Here is a 23331-nt window from a genome sequence, read left to right on the forward strand (position 1 = left end):
AGGATAAGAGAGCATTGCTTTGACATGTCTATAATATTTTATTGAATGGAACAGCAAAGGAGAGTCGCTGTGGTTTTGTCATATTGTTGCTGATGATACAGATACATATTGACTGATGGATGTTATTGTCAATTGATTGTTTTGCTGAATTATCACCAGTTGTGCTTGTGATATCCCCTAATGTGATGCTACTTTGTTATCATAATGAAGTTGTCTTTCCTGTGATGCCACTGAGGGGTAATTAAACTGGATTTAGTGCGAGACCGAGTGGAAGAGAGACATAGATGGACTGAGAGGCCTCACCTGTCTGTGTTAGTGTTGTTGCCATGGTCCCGGTGAAGCCCAGTTGCCCACAGGCTGCAGCAGTGCAAGGTTTCATAACCCAAGCTCAACAGGAGAATAACGGAGAGCTTTGTTTACTTGTTGTGCAGTGCATCCAGTTCATTGTCTCATGGTTGTAGCAAAATGTGTTGGAGAATGTGGCTGTAATGTGGCAGTGAGTCAAAAAATGTGATACCATCAACACTGCGTTGTGAGAAATGTTAAACTGGATTATGAATTTTCACCGAGAAATTTAGAAAAGGTTATACAAATGCCAAGTTAAAGTGCAGTTTCATTGATTTCAGAATTTCCTTGAATCTTTGGTAGCATGAGGTGCAAGATCTGGATTTGCAATGAACATTTGTCATTTTTTATTAACAGATACCTATCATTACACTGAAATCCCCAAATGTTCAATACGCAATATGAAGAGAAGAAATGCAGTCAGTTCCTCAGAGGTGTCAGACCTCTGAAGTTTTTTTTTTTTTTCACATTTTGCAGCCTTGCAGTATTGTTGCAACCTTGTGCTAAAATTAAAGAAAAAAATCCCTCCTCAATCTACACTCAGTAACCCTGATTGGAGGCCACCTGTGGTAAATTAAGTTGATTGGACATGATCTTTAAGGGTATGCACCTGCCTTTGTCAGGGTAAAAACAAGCCATGAGGTTGGAGGAGCTGTCTACAGAATTTAGGTACAGGGCTGTGTCAAGGCACAGATCTGGAGAAAGCTACAAAAAAATTTGGTGTGCTGAAGGTTGCCACAGTAGCCCCCATAATTCTTAAAGTTTGAAACAACCAGGACTCTTTGTAGAGCTGGATGCCAAATTGAGCAATCAGGAGAGAAGGACCTTGGTAACAGAGGTTACCAAGAACCCGATGGTCACTCTGGCTGAACTCCACATGGGAGAAACTGTTTTTAAAAAAAAATAATTTGCTGAAGGCTCCAACATAACAAAATGTAAAAAAAAATAAAAATAAAATAAAATTTAAAGGGTCTGAATACTTTCTGAATGCACTGTGTGTGAAGTTCCAAAAATCTGTCACAGAAGAAATGTGAGTCATGACTTCACCTCATTTACTTTTTCATCTGTGTTCTTCTTTAAAGAAAGGCAAGATTTCCAGACTCATGCCTTAACTTGTTAAGCTGGATATACTGTATTTGTCTAAGACAAGCTTGTGTTGTGTGTTTTCTGATGATGTTCAATGGGATTTGCATGAGGGTGGTCATGGGCAGGTATGTTCATACTTGCCCTCAGCAGTTGTTTTTTTTTTTTTTTTATTTTTTTTTTTTTTGAGTTTAATGATATCCCCAATAAGAGGGATGCAGTGAATGAACAGACTGAGAGAGGCGTTGCCTTCAGATTATACACCCCTCTACTGAGTACAATGTGACTGATCAGGCAAGCTGGCCATTGATTGAAGCAGTGGAGCACTTTGGAGTGATGAAGTGCAGCAGCAGTGAGCAGTCACTCATTCGTGGAGATGAACAGGAATCCAAACCCTCAGTGACATTTCCACTAACACTTAACACTCCACCTCAGTTCACTCAATAGACTTTACTGGTCCCTACAGGGCAATTTTATGAGGACACAAAGCACATACACAAACGAGACATGCTCCAATACAGAGTTTCAACAACAGAAATATGTTTAGATCATATGAAGCTATATGCTTTTTAGACAAATGCATGTCATGCCTTTCTAGAGCTCCAAGTGACATCTTAGTTTTCATTTTACACCAGAAAACATGGAGCCAGAATAAATAAAATTTTCACTGAAAATGAATTAATGACTTATTGACTAATTGATTTATCAACTAATTATTCATTAATTAATCATCAGCAGTGTTCATATGGTGAAAAATAAGAGACCTTTTCAAGAGTTGTATGAAAACGGTGTCTAAAAGAGTTGTAACAATACAGAGGGGGCATGCATGCATGTGATTACACACACACTTATAACCCATTACCATCGGTAGTTCCCTGCAGTCACTTTGCCCAAGTCTCCTCTAGGCTCCCTTGGGACGAAGGGTTGGTGATGAAAGTATGAATTAATCTCCTCTAACAGTGGGTCTGTGTGTGTGTGCACATTTGGATGTGCCTCCCTGGGCACACAAAGAGCAGGGGTCTTGCATAGGGAGTTAAATCTGTCTTTGTGTGACACACTAGTGCAGTACCACCACACACACACACACAGTTACTGAAGGAGTCAAACAGGTCAAAGAGAACACTGTATATCAGGTATTAAGGGTTGTAGAAGAGGATGAATGTGTTGCTATGGAAGTGGAAGAAGAGGCAGACATGCTGAGTCAGCGGGAAGACTAGCTTTTTTCCCCCCTGCTGTTTATACTCTTTGAGCCTCTGTTGCCAACTCCTTGCTTTGACCAGCAGGAGTTTATCAAGGCTGATCATTTCTGTTTTTTGTCAATCTCTGTGTAAAATGACCTTCTCAGAAAAGGACAATTTGCCAAGAGTTAGTAAAGAAGAATACCTGCTCTTGCCTTGGTGCTATTTTCTGTGCTGAATCAGTTACTGGGTCAAGAATTCAAAAGCTGAGTCTCTTCCCTTGGTTTCGCTTTCTGCTCTTTTACCCCAAAGAAGAAATGTTGAGTCTGTTAGCAGCTGATGACTTTGCCAACCCCAGTCCTTCAGTGGCTGTGTTGTACATCAGCTGTTGCAGAAATGGCCCACCACTTGTTCTCCTATTAACAGACAGCATTGTGAGGACAAATACAGTATGCAAACAAAAGAGGTGTTTTAGCGCTGTAACAGTGTCATGTAAACTGCACAATGTGATTGGAATATATTTGTTCATCAGAAATGAGTCTTAGTCAGTTTCTAATGATGCTCATTTGATGAGGCTGGTATCTTTACAGTTATTATTAATTCTGATTCCAAATCTTCTGATCAGTTCTGATTTTTCTCAATCCTCCTTCTGACTTTCAACATACTATTTGTGCAAAATACAGATTGTTCAAAAACAACCTTTGTTTCAGTAGATTTAGACTGCAGTACGCAAGCCATTTGTCATATATGACAGGTTATTAAAGTAAAACAGCGTATAGTGTGGCACAGTAGAGTGGGTCAGTTATGCAGTTATGCTGTTACACTGGTAAATGATGTGATTATTATTCAGGTTATTCCAGGTCTTTAGTAACAGCACAACAGCTGATACTGCACACCTCCTGTAGCTATGGGGACTGCTCTGGTTACTGCTGCCAAGGAGGTTATGTTTCTAGTCCTGTTTCTGTCTCTGTTTGTTTGTTAACTGGATATTCCAAAAATGCATCATCAGATTTTAATTAAATTTGGTCAATGATGTATTGAATTGAATATCATGTACTTAGGTATCTCAAAATTGAAATAACTGTAGAATAACTAAACTGCCAGACAATCCTTTGTAATGCTTTACATTACAACATTCAGAAATAAAACCTGTTTGATTCTGAGACTTTTGACTGATTTGCATTGATTTGACTCAGTTGACTCTCAGTTGTCAAAAGGTGCAAAGTTTGAAAACAGCAAATTTCTGAGGCACCAAAATGATATTAAATCTAGTACCTAGCAATGACAGTAATGGAGGACTTCCTTTTTTTGGCTTATCAGGCTTGGCAGGTATATGTCTTAAAGTGTGATGTTTTTTGAGAGTGGGGGCTTATAGATTATATTTCCTTTACACTTAAATGAGAAAGATCTGAACTGAACTGACACAGACCACCATGATGGGACACTTCTGACAATTAAAATGTCACAAGTCTTATTTAGAGCTGGTGTACTGATCAGTTATCAAATATGTACTTAAGCAAACTGCAGCATATCAGAAGATAACATGATGTGATCAGCTAATTCATTCTGAACACTCACAGCTGCATCACTGGATCTTATCGAACACTTATGTTATTATATTGTATGTGTGTGTGCTTGTGTGCGTGTGTGTGTATACCTGTATGTGAATTACAATTGTGTTTCCATTTGTTGCTTAATAACATTATCAACAAGTAAAAATGTTGTGGGAAATGTTTTTGTGATATTGTGGAAATTTGCCTGCTTGTCCAGTTTCCATTCAGGCAGTGTCTCACAATGGTCCCAACCCTTGATCTTCTCCCTCACCTGTTTTTATGTCTGGAGTGAGACATCCCTTTGCCCTGTCATTCCCGTGTGTGTGTGTGTGTGTGTGTGTGTGTGTGTGTGTGTGTTTATGTGTGTAAGGATTAGGTGGGGGTTCCAGAAAGGAAATAGCCAGTTACCAATCCCTGTAATGATCCTTTGAACTTGCATCTTTTGTATTATAGTGTACAAAGGACACACACATGCACACACACAAGGGCTAACCTTAACCTAAACATGATCCATAATCCTAGCCCTTAACTCCAAAACCAAGTCCTTTTGAAGTAGATTTGAAGATTTTACCAATTTGAGCCATTTGAAGACTCTCAGAAAATCTTCCCAGTCAACATCTGCACCATAAATAAACCATGCAGTCACCACATTTCCTGCTGTGCAGCTTAATTCATAGTTCATTTTTATATCTCCCACACCTTCATAATTTTCTACGTTTTCCCTCACACACACACACATTCATACCCAGAGTGCATGCACATTCATTCACATTCATTAGTGTTATAAACTGCAGATCTCTGGCAGTAAACAACAAGCTCTCAGTCATTACCTTCACATTACCCTCGAGTTCATAAATACTGAACTAAGGCCTGACACACACTGTACTTGCACACACACGCACACACACACAGCTACACAGACATACAAACAATTCATCTTCCCAAGTCTGAGAATATCTCTCTGGACACATTTCTCTCTCTATGCATCCGTGTGTGTGTGAGAGAGAGAGAGAGAGAGAGATTCCTCTCTGCCTTCTCAACCTTTTTCAGCCCAGATTGTTAAATGAACACACGCACGCGCAAACACATCTTTGTCCTCTGCCGCTCTTTATTCATTCTTTCTCATCTTTCTCTTGCCTTTTCGCTGATATTCACGTGAACAGAAAGCGAACTTAATTAATTTCTGTGTCACTACATAATGAAGCTTCCCTCCACACACATGCAGAATGCCACTTAAGGAGTAGTTAAAACTAGACAACCATGCTCTGGCCCTCCTGGGATGTCTTGGAAATTATGCGGTGTTATGCTTTGTGTGTGTGTCTGTGCACGAGTTTGCACAAATGTGTGTATGCAAGCATACAGTATGCATTCATCTGTTTCCATGCTTGAGTGTTTATCAGTTATATTCTTCTCTGGTAGACACAAGGCACAATTGGATTTTGAATGGTTTGCAATGAAGCTGCCCACAGCCAGTATCCAAACTCTGGTGGTTTAAACCGCTTTCATGCCAAACATGTTAATGTTTCCTCCAGAATTTTATCCTTGTCAGGCTGGAAACTCTCGTTTGAAATACAGTGACACTAAAAATACAGCACAAACAAGAATAATCAGATCAAATTTTCAGTAGATTCACTGGCAACTTATGCAGTAAACTGGGGATGATGACAGCTGCATGGGCAGCTGCAAGTATGATTTTCAATAAAAGGTTATTTTGTTGTAAAACAGTAAATGACAGGATATGTACCTCTTTTGATATAGCTGTGGAAACTTCAAATTACTTGACCGCTGGGCATGTTGATCTTGATTCAGAATCAAAATACAGATTTAGCTATCACAGCGATAATATACTCTAGTAACGCTAATACGAGTTAGCATCCTCCACTTTGGCAGAAATCGTATCAAAATTGTGCCATCATCTGAACGGCTGGTATGTCTCCAGAGTGTACTTTCTTTATGTAACAGTGTTGCCCTAATTACTTCTGTCTATGCTGCCCTAAATGTGGGTGATGTCACCTTACATCAGTCTCATCCTTGACCCTGCCATCATCTTGCTCATACAGATATGGAGATGGACGGAGGTGGGTTACATGATGGACTGAAGGATGGAGGCAGGGTGGTGGTTGAGGGCAGCTTATAGCCTTGGAGATGGTGTAATGAGTTAGTGTGTGTTAGTGTGTGCATGTGTGTGTGTGTGTTGTTTAGTTTGGGGGCTGAATGTGTAATGGGTGTTAAAGCCTAAACAAGCTTTGGAGCTTGACTGCTATTCCCACGGGTGTATGAGTGGAATCCCATCAGTCCCATCCCCCAGTTGCGCAAATACACACATGGACACATTAGGTTAAGGGTTAACCCCCTCACTCCTGGTCCTATTGTTACTATGGAGATAAGGGTGAGATGTCACTAGCCACTGGTCAAGCCAACACATTTCAGACTGAGGAATGGTGCCTTATTTTCTGGTTGAAATTAAAAACATGGCACCGTGATATGCAAACATGTAAATATTTGAACACATCACATTTTAGACATTTAAAATTGAACAGATTTTTAAAAAATTTTGCTAAGAAATCAGTATATATATACTGTATCTTTCTGTTTGTTTTGGTTTGTGTGCTATTTTTGTCAAAATTGTAATTTCTGAGCAGTTTAGTTAATATTTTTGCAGAGATGGTGGCCAGTTTGTTAACATTCTCCATGGGGCTTGAATTTTTGTTTCCTACTGATTATGTCTGAACTTTGAACCATCTTAGGGATGACATTGACACATGTCATGACTCTAATCGCTTGGTAATGAGTGTTGAGGTTAAAGGACTACTCGCTGCTGAGAGTTTTGACAGTCTGGTTACTTGCTGTCACCACAATTGGACCTATGAAAGAGAGACAGCTAATGCTAACTAGACCTCCTCCTTTGTATAATTCTGCCAAGGGAAACACCCCCCAGAAGCTTGAATCCAGACAAAAACGGTTTTATCCTCTTTTGGAAAAACGGTACACAGTAGCTGCTATATCTTTTCATTCCTTATACAACATTGAAAAGAATGAGAATTCATGTTCTAATTGAAGTAAATTAATGTGATGTATTCAAGAGCACCAGGATGAGGCCCAACAGCAGAATTAACTTAACATTATATACTATTATCTGTATCATCTCTTTAAGCTATGTGTTACACAGCAGTGGAAAGCAGTGACGTGAGTTATGTTGTGTAAAGCAACAACTTCACAATTAGCGCACCATCCAGAATCCCGTTTGACGTGGGTGGACGTTCATGTGCTACTTCCTGGTGAGAAAGTCACAGCTTCTGTACTGGCATTGCATCACACGGTTTCTGCCTAATGAAAACGGCATTCAAACCAAACCAGAGCTACCTCCTGCTGCCATCTGGGACAGTCAATGTGTAAGATTACCCCAAGCAGCTAAGAGGGAGTCTTCCTGCAATGTGGTTGTTACAAGTCATGCTGTAGTTTGCGACTGCAGGTAGTTTTACTTTGGTGCTGAAACTCTGCTGACTCCTCCAGGAGTATGCAACGTAATGTGTGTGTCTGTTGTAATAAGGGATGAGGTTCCACTGGTGATGTGCTTTAAGAAGTGGAACGGTTCTCTTGGGGGAAGAGATTCGTGGAAACACACTGTGGTTTCACCAGGTGTCAGACAGTGTGCGTGAATACTCGTGTGTGTGAATACATTTCACTTCCTTCCTGTCTTGTTGCAAAAATGCCTCCTCCACTTCCACCTCCTCCTCCTCCTCCTCATCTTTCTCTGTTATGGAGAGATGCTGAAATGCACCCACCACCCACTTTAGACTTGGCAGGAAACAGACTCTTGGCTAGAGCAGAGAAGAGAGATCAGTGCACACACAGTAACAGACACACATACACAGATCCACGTACACACACATCTGAAGAGAATTTGGAAACATGGCAGTGAATACAGGTCTTCCTCTTCATCGACCTGCTGCTCATTCTCACAGCTCTCAACTTCAATTCATCACCAGCAGTGTTTATGGATCTTCATGGAACTCATTCTTTTCCCTGCAGCTTTTTTTTATTTTGCCCACAGGACTGATTGAACTTTGAGGTAGTTCGGTCCCTCCTAAGTAATTTTTTTTTCCTGTAAACTTCACCATATTGTCATCTCTGAAAAGTTGAGATTTGGACAAATTGTCTTGAACTTTAACTATGCCCGTAATTATGCTGAGGAACAGACAAAGTGGGCTTACATTATTTAATATGCAAAATATTGAAATATTGAAGATCTCTTGAAAACATAAAATGTTTTTGGATCATAATAATGTTTTGAAATATGCTCAAAATACCAAGCATATATAACATCTGAACTAGGATTAATGTAGCTAGACCATGAGACCAAAATACTTTTAGGGACAAAAAGGTCACCACAAATTCACTGCATGACCAATAACATCACAGGAATTTTATTGTATTACTAGCGGACTACCATATACCATCATAAACTACTACAATGAGTATTACACCAAACAAATTGTGACCACAGGAATGTCAATTTTTTTTTTCCTCGACTGAAGATAAGTGTGATATTCTTCTGAAATGTGTGCTGCATGCATATGAATTTTTGGGGGTCAGGTAAGAACGTTTCAGGTTATTTCGGGACACTCTGATCCACAGTGTTCATGGCCGCAGTACAACTGTGATCAGCTTTCCACTCTGACGTCTGTGTCCAAACATCCACTCCTGGCTCTGTGTGTGTCCGTCTGTATGTGTGTGTGTGTGTGTGTGTGTGTGTGTGTGTGTGTGTGTGTGTATGCATAAATGCTATGTGTGCATATTTGAATTGGCACATGCATATGTGGTGTATGATGGTGGTCTGTGTGTGCACTTAGAAATGAATTTCCTATGTGTATATGTATATGCTGTTTGGCTGTTTTATATTTTTATGCAGAATTTCTCAGCTGTTTATAATACTGCACTTGTAGAATGAGGTTTTTGTTAGTGTGTGTGTGTGTGCGTGCGTGCGTGAGGGGTGTGTAACTGGTCATGGTAGTGTGTTAAAGGGAAAGGGAGTGTGCAGGGAAAGTTGGAAGGAAAATGCAAAAGCCTAGTGGCAGTTATGTAGTGATTTTTTTGGCTTTGTATTTGGTGTGTGTGTGTGTGTGTGTGTGTGTGTGTGTAAGGGATCTGGAGGTTTTCTCCCTCCAGGACAGGAATTATGTAAGCAGAGAGAAGCGAGGTCAAATACCATCCTCCATCCGGCTGTGTTCTGTTTAGACTGGGAACAATGGGAACAGTGGTACAATCACACACCTCTGCTGTTAAATGTAAAAAGCTTTACATTCTCCAGACACACTAAGCTGACAGCCACTTTCTCAAGTACTGGATGCTGCACAGCCACTAAAACCTTTGGCCTGCTCATTTTTGCTTTTAAGCGTCACTAAAAGTGAGAGTTGGAGAGGAGGAAAGTGAAAGAGGATGAGACATATCAACAGAGATGTGTTACCATGGCAACATGCACAGACCAGTCTGGAGCTCAGATTTCCATCACTTTTATATAAAGCTATGTGTCTTGAGGAAAAGAGGTAGCAGTCACTGTTGAGCAAAATCTTTGTGCTTGTCATAGTGAGATTTCCCTAAGATCTTGTATTCAAGAGAAGGAACCTTTAAAATATGAAATTATATTGAAATATCTAGAGAATTTACAAACAAGTAACTAGTATAAAATGTACTGTAAAGGCTAGTAGAGGATGCCAGTGTCCTTGGCAATGGAGTTGTTTGTTTACAGCACCTGCAATCAAACATCACACTTAATGCGATAACAACTTTTTTCATATTATGGCAGTTCCTGGTAACTGGTAGAATTTGAACTACAAGAGGTAACACAATAATACACAAACAACATTAATGAGTCTCAGTTGCTTTGGGTAGACTTTCAATTCACACCTGCAACTTTAGCAACTACTTTGTGCTGTTCTTGTGCTGTTCATGGTCAAAGACAGCCTGGTTTTTACTCTTTCAGGGAACCTGTGAGTGCCTATCAGGATGCAAGATAGTATGTGTGAACTTCTCAGTGGGAAACTCTGAAAAGCAAGCAAGGTTGAGGAGTTTACCTGGCTGTTAGCGTAAGGTGCTTATCACATTCACCTACTGATAACGCTTTGCAGTTAGAAACATTATGTGCACTGTCGGCATTAAGCTACATGTGCCAACAATACACAACAACTATTGCCAGTGGTGGGAAATGGAGGCTGTTATATTAGAATTGATGGCTGCTGGTGCCTCAGTCTTCATCAGAACCCCTGTTGTTTCTTCTTGTTGTTCTTTTAAGGTTCCATTTGTGACAATTTCTGTGGATGTAAAATGTCCAATCCTGACTCCAGACAGTATTTGAGTAAACGGCAAATTTAGAGCCTTACAGTTTGTGAGGGTGGGATGCTTTTTAGTCTTAGTCATTCAAGCTGAGAGAATGAATCTGGCAGTACTGTTCTGCATTACTTAATTATTGTCAGTAACTCATTTAAAGTTTTCAGAAGTATTTATATAAATGAAACAAAATATCAGTTTATCATCTCATTCAGGGGCTTTAGCTCTATCATATTTGTTGTAAGGGGCTATTGTGTATGGATAAAATGTTGAGTCATGTTTAGCTTAGGGGGAGGTCTGCCAGAAATGACCAAGCCACAGAAAATAACTGTCCTCTCCTGTATGAGCAGCTTTGTTGTTTGGGTTTATCTGTTTATGGGAATGTGTGTGTGTGTGTGGGTGTTTGTGAATGTTTTTTGTCAGTGGCTCTATGCTCTATCCTCTGTGAGTCACTCAGTTCGTACTGCTGTGGGGGTGTGCGCGTGTTTGTGATGAAACTTTAGGTCCATCAACTCCACTCCACACCTCATTTCCAGAGGACAGATAGAGATGTCACAGTTATTATTCTGTTGTAAATCCCAGCTGGAATCAATCTCACACACTTCTCTCCCCTCAATCATTTATCTTTCTTCTTTTTTTCCCCCCTCTTTTGACTCCAAAAGAGAGTCTTTGTCAATACCCTCAATGTACTTTATATATAAAGGATAGTTTTCTCATGATAATGCTACCATACACCATTCAGGTAACTGACATTGTCAGACACAGTATTGCATATCTGTAATGACATTTGTGCAAGCAAAGAGAAAGAAAGCAGGCAATGAAAAAGAAAAATTCTATCATTTAGCTGAAGGCCAAACTGCCAGAACTATGTAGCAGAACTATAAAGAATTCAACTACCTTTTAATAACCAAAATTTTTCAGTTAGTACAAAGCAAGAAAATACAAAAACATATGCAAATACAGTGTAAAATTATTTATCTATGCACCATGAACAAACATCCAACAAGAAAGGGTTGGGATTTTTATTTTACTTTATTTTACTTTATTTTACTTTTTTTGTCAGTATTATTGAGAATGTATCATTTTATTTAACTGGCACAAATGTTGACAGTCTTCAAACTAAAAGTTAGCATTCTTTCCGAATACTGAAGTCCTCAGTGTTGTGCCCTGCCACTGTGCATCACTGTCATCTCTTTCATCTTTTTTTTTCCTGCTTTCTGTCTTTCAATATGCTCTTCTCTGTCTTTGAGCAATGTTTGTCCAGTCACAGAGCGACTTCCAGTGAACGATTGCAGCCACTTCTCCACTCAGCTCTCCATTCATTTCTCCTCATTCGTCCTCAGATAGCTGGCGGGGGTCCAAACTCATCTCATGCTTCCTTTGCCAAGTCTTACCAGCTCTATTAAAACACTATAGGTCACCATGCTGTTCCCTGGCACAAGCTGTATATCGTTGCCATCAGGAAACCTCAGAGTATGTCCAGTATCAGCGTTTTGTAGAAGTGGAAGAAAGCGAGTGAGCTACATAATAAGTGTGATTTTTTTTTTTTTTTTTTTGTGCCGTTGTCATCTTTGGGTATCTGCTGTACTTGTTTTTGACAGTCATCATTATACCAGACATTTTTTAGAGAACTGGTGTTGGATACTTTTATTTTCTCTTGGTCACTATCATTATGACCATGATTGTAGATCATGATTAAATTTTCAGCTCATTTTTGTCCCTTAAAGCTTTCTTCTTTGCTGTTGTACCCATCTGTCTTTCTCTAGCACGTACAATTTGTTTTTGTTTCACCCCCATCTTGCTTTACGCTATTTGTCACATGGTGTAACACAGCTTTGCAGTATGTTATGCCGCTTCAGGAGAAATTAGCAACAAGCAACAAATCTCACTTGTAAAGCACATGCGGCTGAATTGTGATCATGTAGAATCTCCATCCAAGCAGATGACTGATAAGAATAATCCCTATACAGACACAGATAACAGGCAGCCATAGAGGATCAGTGTGTGTGTGTGTGTGTATGTGTGTGTATGTGTGCCTACTACACATTTCATTCACATTGTAGAAAGAAGACTATGATGCGATCTTTGTCTTTTTAAACTTATGTTTGACTGATATTTCTCAAACTTGCTCGTACAGAGAAATCATTAAAGAACCTGAATTGGTACTTTTGAAAACACTATGAAATGTTTGAAATATTTTTTGTTCATATTTTTTCACAGATTTCTCTCAGAAAGAGCCAAACCATATGGGAATAGATTGGTTTCCATTAGAGTTAAACAGATCCCACCAAAATTGTCAGCAGCTAAAGATTTGAGTGTAATCATATATTGCCTCATTGGTCTGAGCTGCAAAAGAGAACTGTCCAATCCAGAGAAAAATACCCCTCTAGATTTTATATGTTTGGAGAGAAATAATCTCTACTCACAAGAAGTGATAAATAAAAAGTTTCAGTCAATGAAAAACTGAAAAACCATCTTTGATCCAGTGAAACTGTGAATTTTAGAGGAATTATTGAGACAAAATGTAGTGACTTTAGCATTCGGAAAACCATCTTGCTTATACTCCTGCTTGCTTATACATAAATTTAATTTGCTGCAGACCATCCTGAGCTGTAAAGTGTGCCGTCATGGCCCAGTTCCACCATCATGCCTTCATGTCCCAGAACTGTTCATCTCAGGCAATCAAGACTAAAACTAGGTTGAAACTGAGTGCAGTGCTGAACAGAAACATTTTATGTGGATCATCGTAGTTCCTTTTTTTTTTTCAGTCTTCAAAGAGGCTGGCGATGGTTGTGATGGCAGCATTAATCAACTGGGTGGAAATGTGCTTGAGAGCCACAGGAGATACTGGCACCATAGTAAAACTGGGACAGTGTCAGACCCTGCAGCCATGGCTTTCCCTTTTCCTCTTTGAAAACACATTCTTTCATACATTAACCCCATTTCTCTCTACATCAACACACTCCGTCTTTCTATCTCACCCTCTGTCATGCCTCCTTTTTCTTTGTTTTCCCAGTCTTCCCAGCTTTGCTCAGTTCCATTGTGCTGCTTGGTAATGATAACAAGGAAAACTATGCAGCTAAAGTGATGAATAATTGCAGGTGACATTAACAGATCCCTAGGAATGGATTCAAAATCAATTAATATCTGAGAGGAAGGAGACCTTCAACTACAGAAGCAGTTTTGAGACCAGTTTTGTAAGCTGTAAGTCCAAAGGTGACACTCTGGAGGACACTGAAATACAATGCATACTACATTCATTTTACTTATGTATTTATTGTAACTGAAAATTTGGTTAATATACCGATTGTTGTGTTCCCAAACACATCTGGAAAGCATTGCTAATTGACATCATGGAGACATTTAGTCTTTCAGTAAGTCCAGAAGTGTGAATAAAAGAGACATCCCTGTCCCTGGCAACATATTTGCACTGCTCTATATTTCGTCTTGCAACACTACACTTCCCAGACAAGTCTCCTCTCAAGAGAAGCTCCTCTCCACCCTCCATTACCAAACTGTCAGTAAATCGTAGTGGGTGAGCACTGCTTTTAAAGGGAGAAAGATAGAGCTGATGTTACCATTACCATCATTACCTAACACCAGCAACACATACACATGTGGGATGTGTGATAATACTACCCTGTTTTATCACCTTACACACCTGCAGCCATAAGGAAAACCAAAAGTAGTCCAACTTTACCACTGTGTCCCTTGATTCACGAAAATAGCACCCTCGGATGTCAAAACTTTGTACAGAATTGACTTTACCAGACGAGAAAACTTTTCAAAGCAGTTGTCTCTTTCAGCTGTATTATCATCATACAGTAACATAACAAACACATAACATGACAAAAATAAACTTGGGAATGATGCATTCTTAATTGGTTGTAATTCACTGTTTTGCTTTGGAACTATGAGCTGAGTGATGCTGCAAGCTCCTGTAAAAGCATGAAATGTTGCTTGTGAAAACTGTGTGTCTGAAAATCTGCATCTTTCTGCCTTTTCCAAACCCCCCTAACATATTCTTAGTATACACTTTGAAGAGTGACTGCTGGCACAAAGAAAAATGACAATATTTTGGAGGGATTAACAATAGTACCAACCTTAGATTCTCTCTCAACTTTTAGTGCCTCACATTCTTATTTTGAGTACAGGATGTTTTGCTGCAGTAGTTTTGCCATGGTAATCTAAATTTAAACTGTGATGCACCACGACTGCCTCCTGTATTGTCCTCATCCTATGTTCTCCAACAGATGTTCTGGCAGCTGATGGAAAACACCTACTGTATCATCACTTGTTGGGCCATAGTCAGAAGTACAACATGCATGTAAATTTCACTCAACAGTCCAGCAGTAGTTTTAATTCCTTTTATGATTCAATGCAGATGTGTGAGTTACACTTCAAGATGATTGGTATTAGAAAACAAAGTAAAAATATACTTAAAATGTGACAAGAACAAGTAAATATACTGTACAATAGCAGCTGTCCTCTTCAATTGACTTATGTCGACTGTGCAGTTCTGTTGCTGCCTCATTGTTTTATTTCCCCTTTGTTCTCTGCACTCTTTCTCTCACTTTTCTCTCCCTCTGGTTTTGAGTGACACTACAGTTCTCCTTTATATCTACTGAATTCAGCTGCTGCAGCTTTACATGCGCACACACTCACACACTTTTTAAGACATAAAACAATGTCAGCAGGAAGGCTTTTCCTGGCGGCCCATTCCTCCGTGTATTGTATGATCTTGGCTGTATTAAAGGAAAACCTCTGCAGTCACACCTATTCAGTCACACTCTTGCTTCCTCTTCTATCGCCACCAGAAAATTGAATTTCTGCTGCTGTTGTTCCCTGTGATGTCCCTGTCCCAGATAAATCACTCATTTCCCTTGGTGCATGCATATAGACACACATACACACAGTGGTGCCCAGCTGATGTGAGCTTTTTAATGCCAACACTCTTGTTATGTTGACAATTGCTAATAGCTAATATTTCTGCTGATATTTAATTCTTAGTGTTTCCATGTAAAAAACTAGAAATAGGTTTAGTGTTCTCCATAGACTTTTATTGTTGTCAGGGTTGAAAAACATCTGATCAGAATCAGATTTAGGGCATATCATAGGTCAGTTAGTCACTCAGATAATAATACAACATTTCTGATTACCTATAAAAAAAATGTTGACCTTTTTTTGGCATATTGACAACCATGGATAGATGAATAGATGCTCAACGTCTTAGTTTAGCATGTTAGCATGCTAAATTTGCTGATTACCACATAAACACAAAGTCTAGATGAATGTCTAGGGAATATGAATGTCTGGTGTCCAAATTCCATGACAGTCCATCCAATTGTCGGCAAGACATTTCACTCAAAACCACAAATCTGAACCTCATGGTGGCTCCACACATGAAGTCAGGAGATCACCAGAGTCATGAGGATAAACTCTCTGACAGCAATGGATATCTGTGCTCATCTGTCCATTTCACAGGATATGAGAATAATTTGACCTGCCAGTGGCGCTACAATGAAAGACTGGTCATCTCACTTCATATTACACCCTGCTCAGATGAGCTAAACTGTGAATGGTGGGTCTGCAAAGAGTACAGTGTCAGTTTGCTGTGCCCCTAGCATCGAGCTCTTAGACTACATAAAGTTATTACATAATCTTGACTCCCAGTAGTGTGTGAAACTTGGCCCAGAAAAATATGTCACTGGCCATCACGTTCAACATTGGGAACACAGGACTTAACATAGTAGCAGAATAGATGAGTGTGTGCGTGAAGGTAATATCATGAAGGTGGGGGGAGATTATAGATTGCTGCTGCAGACTTTTTCTTTGGATTTTGTGTCAAATCAGTTTATACAAGCATTGTACTTATTTGTTTGCTGAGCAGTGATCAGGACTAACCTATCCCATGCAGACCTTTCAGGCTAAATCACTACTGCGTCATATGATAGGATGATGATCCTTGAATATGACTATCAAAACACACATTGATTTACTGATTTAGCTGGTGTTGTGTTGAAGTCTTCTGGTTAGGATTTCTCACTCCGTCTTTGTTGTCAGTTCTGCATTGTTAAATCCCTAAAAAGTTGATCACAAAAAATAAGACACATTGATTTATAAGTAAACGACATCCATTATCACAGAAGCCGTGCTTTACTCCTTTCAGTGTTGAAATCCTCCCTGGAATTTTCCCATAATTGTCAGAGTACATCTGTTTTTGAGGCAGATTATGGGTTAATGTTTCCCTCTTTCTTCATAGTTTTATTTTTTTTTCCCATATGGTGGAGGCTGTAGTCAGCTTGCTTGTGTGTATAAGTATAGTTCTGCATATTTTCACTATGATAAAGCAAAGGATTTCTGCTGACTGACATTCCTATTCGCAGACAGGCTGCATTCCCAGCCACAGGCTGCACATACTCTCAGAAATATACACACATACGCATTCAGAAGACAATGGTTTATGCCTAACAGGAAGATATGTGGCTTTTACACACACACAAACACACACACTCGCACACACCGGGCTGATTGAGCAGTCTGTAACAACAGATGGCTCTGAACCCTGCAGATGTTAGTGTGTGTTGCTGTTGTCAATCGTGAATAAAGATCTCTTGTTTTTCGTAATTGAATCTCATGAGTGGTGTGTGGCTCATGACTACACATACAAATGTTTTTGTTTTGATTTGATTTCCATGGTGTCTTCACACCAACATACTTTAGTCACTGGTGGGCCATAAATGGACAGGTGGGGCACTCTGGTGTCCCAGTGGTGGTCTACAGACATCTGTGTGTGTGTGTGCATTTGTGTTTGAGACATTTGGAGCCAGTCTGGTCTGTGCTTGAAGGGCTGACGCTTCCCTGTATGTGGTATCTGAGCTGCCAGTGTGTGTGTGTGTGTGTGTGTGTGTGTGTGTGTGTGTGAGTGTGAGAGAGAGAGAGAGAGAGAGAGAGAGAGAGCGAGCATGTGTCTCTTTGGCTATCTCTGTTTGACCTGCCATCTAAATGAGGTATTTCACAGCACCATACCAGAAAGAGAACAGTGAAATATAATAAACTAAACCAATTTAATGTCAGATAATGATAAGCTCCTCTACTAATCCCTGTGGGGAACCTTTGAGTTTTCTGAAGGTCGGGGACTGAGCAGCACCCTGAGAATTAGTGTCCTGCTCCAGGGCTCTTTAGTAGAGAGGACATCATTGGTTTTTTTGTGTGTGTGTGTGTGTGGGTGTGGGTGTGTTTTAACCCAGTTACTCTATAGCCCAAAGGAATAAGCTATATCAGGCTTTAGCCACGTACTGTTGTAAAATAGACCAGACCAGACTTCCCCTTTAAGCTCCCAGAGCTCCCAAAATAAAGTTAACTAACTTTGTTTATCTTTAGTTATTTATCTTTTTGTTAGAAATTACTGGAACAATTAATAGATTATTAAAATAATTTTAATGAGTTGACATGCCGGTATTGCACTAAACTAACCCACTTTAACCCATTAAAATTGTTTCAGCACCAACTCCACTAAAATTCATGCCAGTGCAGTAAAATTGGGTTCAATCCTTCATAATCAGATTCAATCTACTTTAATTCACCGCCATCTATTCCTACTCTCCCCATATAGTCTTCATCTGTCCAGTATAATCCACTTCTGTATAATCCACTAATTCAGTATAATCAGTTTGGGACCCACATGATCCAGTTCAGTTCAATATAATCCCATTTCAGCCCAGTATAATCTGGTTCAGACCAGATGAGTTCACATAGTGAGGATGTGAATGTGTTTTTGGTCCCAGTGGGAGGCAGACCCTCTCTCTCTCTCTCTCTCTCTCTCTCTCTCTCTCTCTCTCTCTCTCTCTCTCTCTCTCTCTCTCTGTCTCTCTCTCTCTCTTTCTCTTGCTCTGTCTCTGCACGAATGAGGTTATGATTGACCCACTAAGCAGACAGATGGAGGAAGGTGTGTTTCTGTCTGCATGTGTCCGTCTGTATCAGCAGTACCCTCCCCTGGCTTTGAGGCTTTGGCCAGACTAATATCACACACACAGAGAAAGGGAGAGAGAGAGAGAGAGAGAGAGACAAATACACAGTTTTCTCTGCTAAACTCTACTTAGATCACAAGTGTGTCTGGCCAAAGTCTGCAGTGTGCATGTATAGTATATTTACAGCATGTTGTGTAATGTGTATGTGTGTATGTGCATATGTGTGTATGTGAGAGACGGAGTAAAAAGTAATCCTTGTTGGTTGAGTGCACCTCAGACTGACTGAACCACAATTATGGCTACAATCTACTCCCCACGCTGTATTTTTGGCAGCACGAGGCCCCAAAGTTAAACTTATCTGAGTTTGTGTTTCAGTCTGTTTAAGGAAAAGGTTGTAGATGCTACAGAGAGACACACAGGGACAAAAAGGAAGAAACACAAGAAATAGAGAAAGGTGGAGAGACTTAGTGGTTTAGTTTAGTGACCCAAACTCCCTTTTCTCTCTCGCTCTCTCTCTCTCTGGGCCCTTGCAGCTGCTCTCAACTGTCCCATGGTAATGATGTCAACAAGCAGCTGCAGCCTAAGTGATGACACTGACAACCCACCCATCCCTCCCTACTCGACACAGTCACATGCCCTGATGTTTACCTGGTCTGTCAGTTTTCTTAACCTTATTGGTATTTTCTGGAAATTACACTTGTTTCTGCTTCAGCTTCATGGGTTTCAGAACATTTCCTTAACCATGTGGCTTAGGGGTGTAACAATGCACCATGTCATTTTATTTTATTTTCTATTTGACTGATGTTTCTTCACATATAGCCCTCCTGCAGGGAAAATGCATCACGATTACAGAAGCAAAAGTAGCTTCCTTTCAATCAAAAAAACACTCACTCCTCAGCTTCTATTAAGTTATCTTTTCAACACTCTCATCAATGTGATTGTTAAATCTGTTAAAAATAATTAATCTCAAACAGAGGAGTGAAAAATATTGACAAACTCAGTCCATCCATCCATTATCTATACTGCTTATCCTTTGTCACTGAGCGAGAGGCAAGGTACACCCTGTACACAGACAAACTCAATGATATAAATAAAAAATGAAATTAAAGAATGAAATACAACTCAATAATTCAGGTAGTGCTCTTCCCCACAGTGTCCTAAAATGAATGAGCAGAAAGAAAGGATACTGTGGCCAAAAAGTTGTTAGTTAGCATGATGGTTTTTGGTAAGAGGAGCATCTGCTGATACCCTTTGACTGGCCTGTAGTGAGGATGCATGTATGTGTGTGTGTTTTGATTGTAAGTATTTCTTTGGATTTGGTGTTTGAGGATTCACCCCTGTCACCAGGCTCTCCAGGCCCCTTCCCTTTTCTTTTTTCTACACTTTATTCCTGTCCTGTGTATTTCCCTCCCCACCCTCCTACTCCCTTATCATGAAATCTTCCTCCTCTATTGCTCCTGTGATGTTCTCTATAGGGTGTCTGCACTTTTTTCTACAATTGAAATACAGTATATTAGTGATGTTGTGTCATTTTTATTGCATCCCAGATGAACCTATGCTTGGTTTCCCACAGAGGAAAAGAACAGCATTTTCTCATTAGCACATTTTTGACCATTACTGAGGCAATGGAGAATGAAAGAGGTCCTGAACCCCAGTGTATTCCCTTGTCTGAAATGGTTCAGTAGATAAACTCCATCTGTGCCAAGCCAAGTTAGTGTTGCTCTAATGTAGCCTATTATCACTTAATATGTAATGTTTTGTTTGAGTCACTTAAGACTTTTTCTCAAACCACTGAATCTATGCATGCAAGCGACCTTGCAAGTAGCATGTGTCTCCATTAAATATCAACTCATTTTTCTCATTACAAAACATAAATTTGCTGGTACATTTTCTGCATTAGAAATTGTTACAAGCTCGGCCTGTACAAATTTCTACTGTGGTCTGCCTTTAATGTAAAGAAAGAAAGAAAGAAAAATGTGCACAAAACCTTATTAATTTGACCTCAATTTAAATGTGTTCATTAGTTATCTTATCTTATCTGATCTTATCTTAGTGGTGTTGGTGGATAAGGAGAATTTCCTTTCATATACCAGGAAAGTTTGAAACAATGTTGTTTGGTGGATCATTTTTATGCCAACTCTGCCAGTCGATACAGCAATTCAGAAAAGTGATTACTTCTTTTTCCATAATAATGTACATAGATTTCCCAATTAAATTAAATTGCCAGATTTTTTGGTTATTTTTAGTGTTTACTCACATGTGACAGATGCCCTGTGTAGCATTCCCAAGTAACTTGATTGTGGCAGCAGTCCAACATCACCACTTTAAATCCTCTTTATCATTCATGAATGACTCTTATCTAGTTCCTTTTTAATTGCGAGTCCTATCAAATTAATTTTTTCTTTATAACTAATCAACTTCTTTTATTGCAAACTCTTATCAAATTTTTTCATTAACCGTGACTCTTATCAAGTTTCTTGCGTAGTGGATAGCTTCCAAGAAAATTGAAAGATACAGTGCATCATAGATCTGCAGCCTTAAGCTCTCACAGCCTGAGCCCTGCTGTAATGTTCCTTAATGTGTGCATCAGTCAGTCTGTGTTGTCTGCCCTATGCAAAAGAGCACGAGCTGCATTTGACCAGGAATATTCCACTTCCCCTTACTGCTGATAGTTGGACCACCAAGGCTACGGAGAACTACCTAACTGTGTAACATTTTAAAATAGAGTGAGTATTCACTGAGTATGAGTATGTTGAGCTGAATATGAAAAGCTTAAACTGCACTTCTGGCTCTGATGTTTGATTTAAGTTAATAGTAAATACACTGCTCTTGTCATAATAGATCCATTTTAGCTATGCTAGAAGTGTTACTCCAGGGATTACATGTCAGTTCACTACTACTGGATGGATTGTCATTAAAATTTGTACATACAGCACTGTGCAAAGGTGTTAAAAGGGAGTCATCAATATTTTTTTTATTTACCTTATTAGAAAGTGCATCAGATAGAAAATAACACTAAATTGAAAAAAGCGAGCTGGGATGTGACTGCTCTTTGCTTTTAAAACCCACCACTTCTCCACAGTACAATTAAGGCTGTCTCAGTTGCTTCTGTCTCTTCCTGTAATCCCAGACTGACACCATGACTTTGAGATCTGGGATCTGTAGAGGCCATCCCATCAGCTGCAGGACTCGTTATTCTTCTTGATTTTGAAGATAGCCCTTTATGACTCTGGCTGTGTGTTTGGGCTTCTTGTTGTAGAAGAAACAGTGTTATCATTATAGTGGTCCCCTTCCTTTACCTCTAGTGCCACCATGAGGTTGACATTTGTGGTTTATTTCAAATGTCTTGACAACTACTGGATGGATTTCCATTAAATGTGGTATAGACATCCATGTTCCCCACAAGATGAATTAAAGCTGCGAGCAGCGTTGAACGGGCCCTCGCACCCGGCGCCCGTCGGGGGAGCGGCGACCGCGGGACCCCGGCAACCGCGGGGTCAACGCAGGTCGCAGGGCACACGCTGGCGTAACAGTTCACACTTCCGAGATGTAAAAATTTAAAATAAAAGCTTTTATGCTAATTATTTTCTGTGATAATATTTTTCAGAGCTCATCATCTGTGACAGCTCATGGCTCTCCTGACTGTAACCTCTCTGTGGCAGCTTCTCACAGACTCAATCAACTCCTCTTCCCCTCCCCCCTCAAACACAAACACAAACACACACACACACACACAGATACCCCCTCCCAAAAGGAGATAAAACTCAGTTTTAACTTGAGTTTACAAGCTTTGAGCTTTGAGCAAAAGCATTTTTTTGCAAGTTCTGTTATTGGGTGCATATATAAATCATTTATGCTTAAACAAGGGTTATAATGAAGTTATTTGAACAGTGAATATCTCATCTGCCTAAAGTCAGGGCGAAGCCACTAACCAGCTGTAGGGATGGGTATCATTAGGATTTTATCTTTATCCATACAGACTCCTATCAGTCCAGCTCAGACTGTTACTGGTTTAAGAGAGTGAAGTTTATAGCAATTTGCCAAATTTGGAGATTAGTGACAAACTAACCAGTTAGACTACATACAGACAAGCTTTCATTTTAGCTGTTAGTAACAGTTTGCCATGAGCTTAACCAGCGTGCTGTGCTTCCTGTTAAACATGTCATGAGACTGTGGACAACGCTGAAAATATTACTTTACTAACTACTGGCCGAACAGGCGCTTTTACAAAGAAAAGGTAAAGGCCAGCAGCTTTTACTTTTCAATGCACTTGTCGTCAACTTGAGTGGCTTATATTCAGCTGGTTCACCTCGACGCCGGTGGACCTAGTGCACTTTTCCTGTCGCCGTACACTGAGTAACACGAAAAAAATCAGCTGACCCCGTGTGAAATTTCCTAAATGATCAAAACCAAACTGTAAAGACAGCATCAATCCACGCTCAGCTTTGGTCAAGGGGAGACATATGGTAAGATTACATGAATTCATGTAATCTTCTTTGAGGCTACAATTTCAGACTTAACTAAGTCATTCACTAGTGTCTTGGCAGCGTTTATGGGTTCTTTAGACAGGTCTCTCACTGGTTTTCTTTCCAGGGTCATTGAAATCTTTGGCTTCCTACCTCTGCCAGGCTTGTTCTGCACAGTGTGGCTCTCCTTGAATTTCTCGGTGACGTTTCTCATTTGAGTTCTTGACGCTTGGAAATACTGTTATAACTTTGTATATCCTTCTCCTGCTTCCTGAGCATCGACAATTCTTCAAGTCTACAGTGATTTCCTTAGTTTTTGGCATGATGCTTTCTCAAGTGACAGCTCAAATCTTAACTGAAGTTTTTATACCGCGTGTAAAGCAGCTCTTGGCTCTCCTGACTGTAACCT

The 23331-nt window shown here is 39.8% G+C and overlaps 1 protein-coding gene across 1 annotated transcript in view; it reads left to right on the forward strand.

Moving 5' to 3' along the window:
- The window catches only part of LOC108892741 (E3 ubiquitin-protein ligase SH3RF3), an 86617-nt gene that overhangs the window by 2195 nt on the left and 61091 nt on the right, over nt 1-23331 (forward strand).

This window comes from Lates calcarifer, linkage group LG1, assembly GCF_001640805.2.
Source record: "Lates calcarifer isolate ASB-BC8 linkage group LG1, TLL_Latcal_v3, whole genome shotgun sequence".
NCBI classification, from domain to species: Eukaryota; Metazoa; Chordata; class Actinopteri; family Centropomidae; genus Lates; species Lates calcarifer.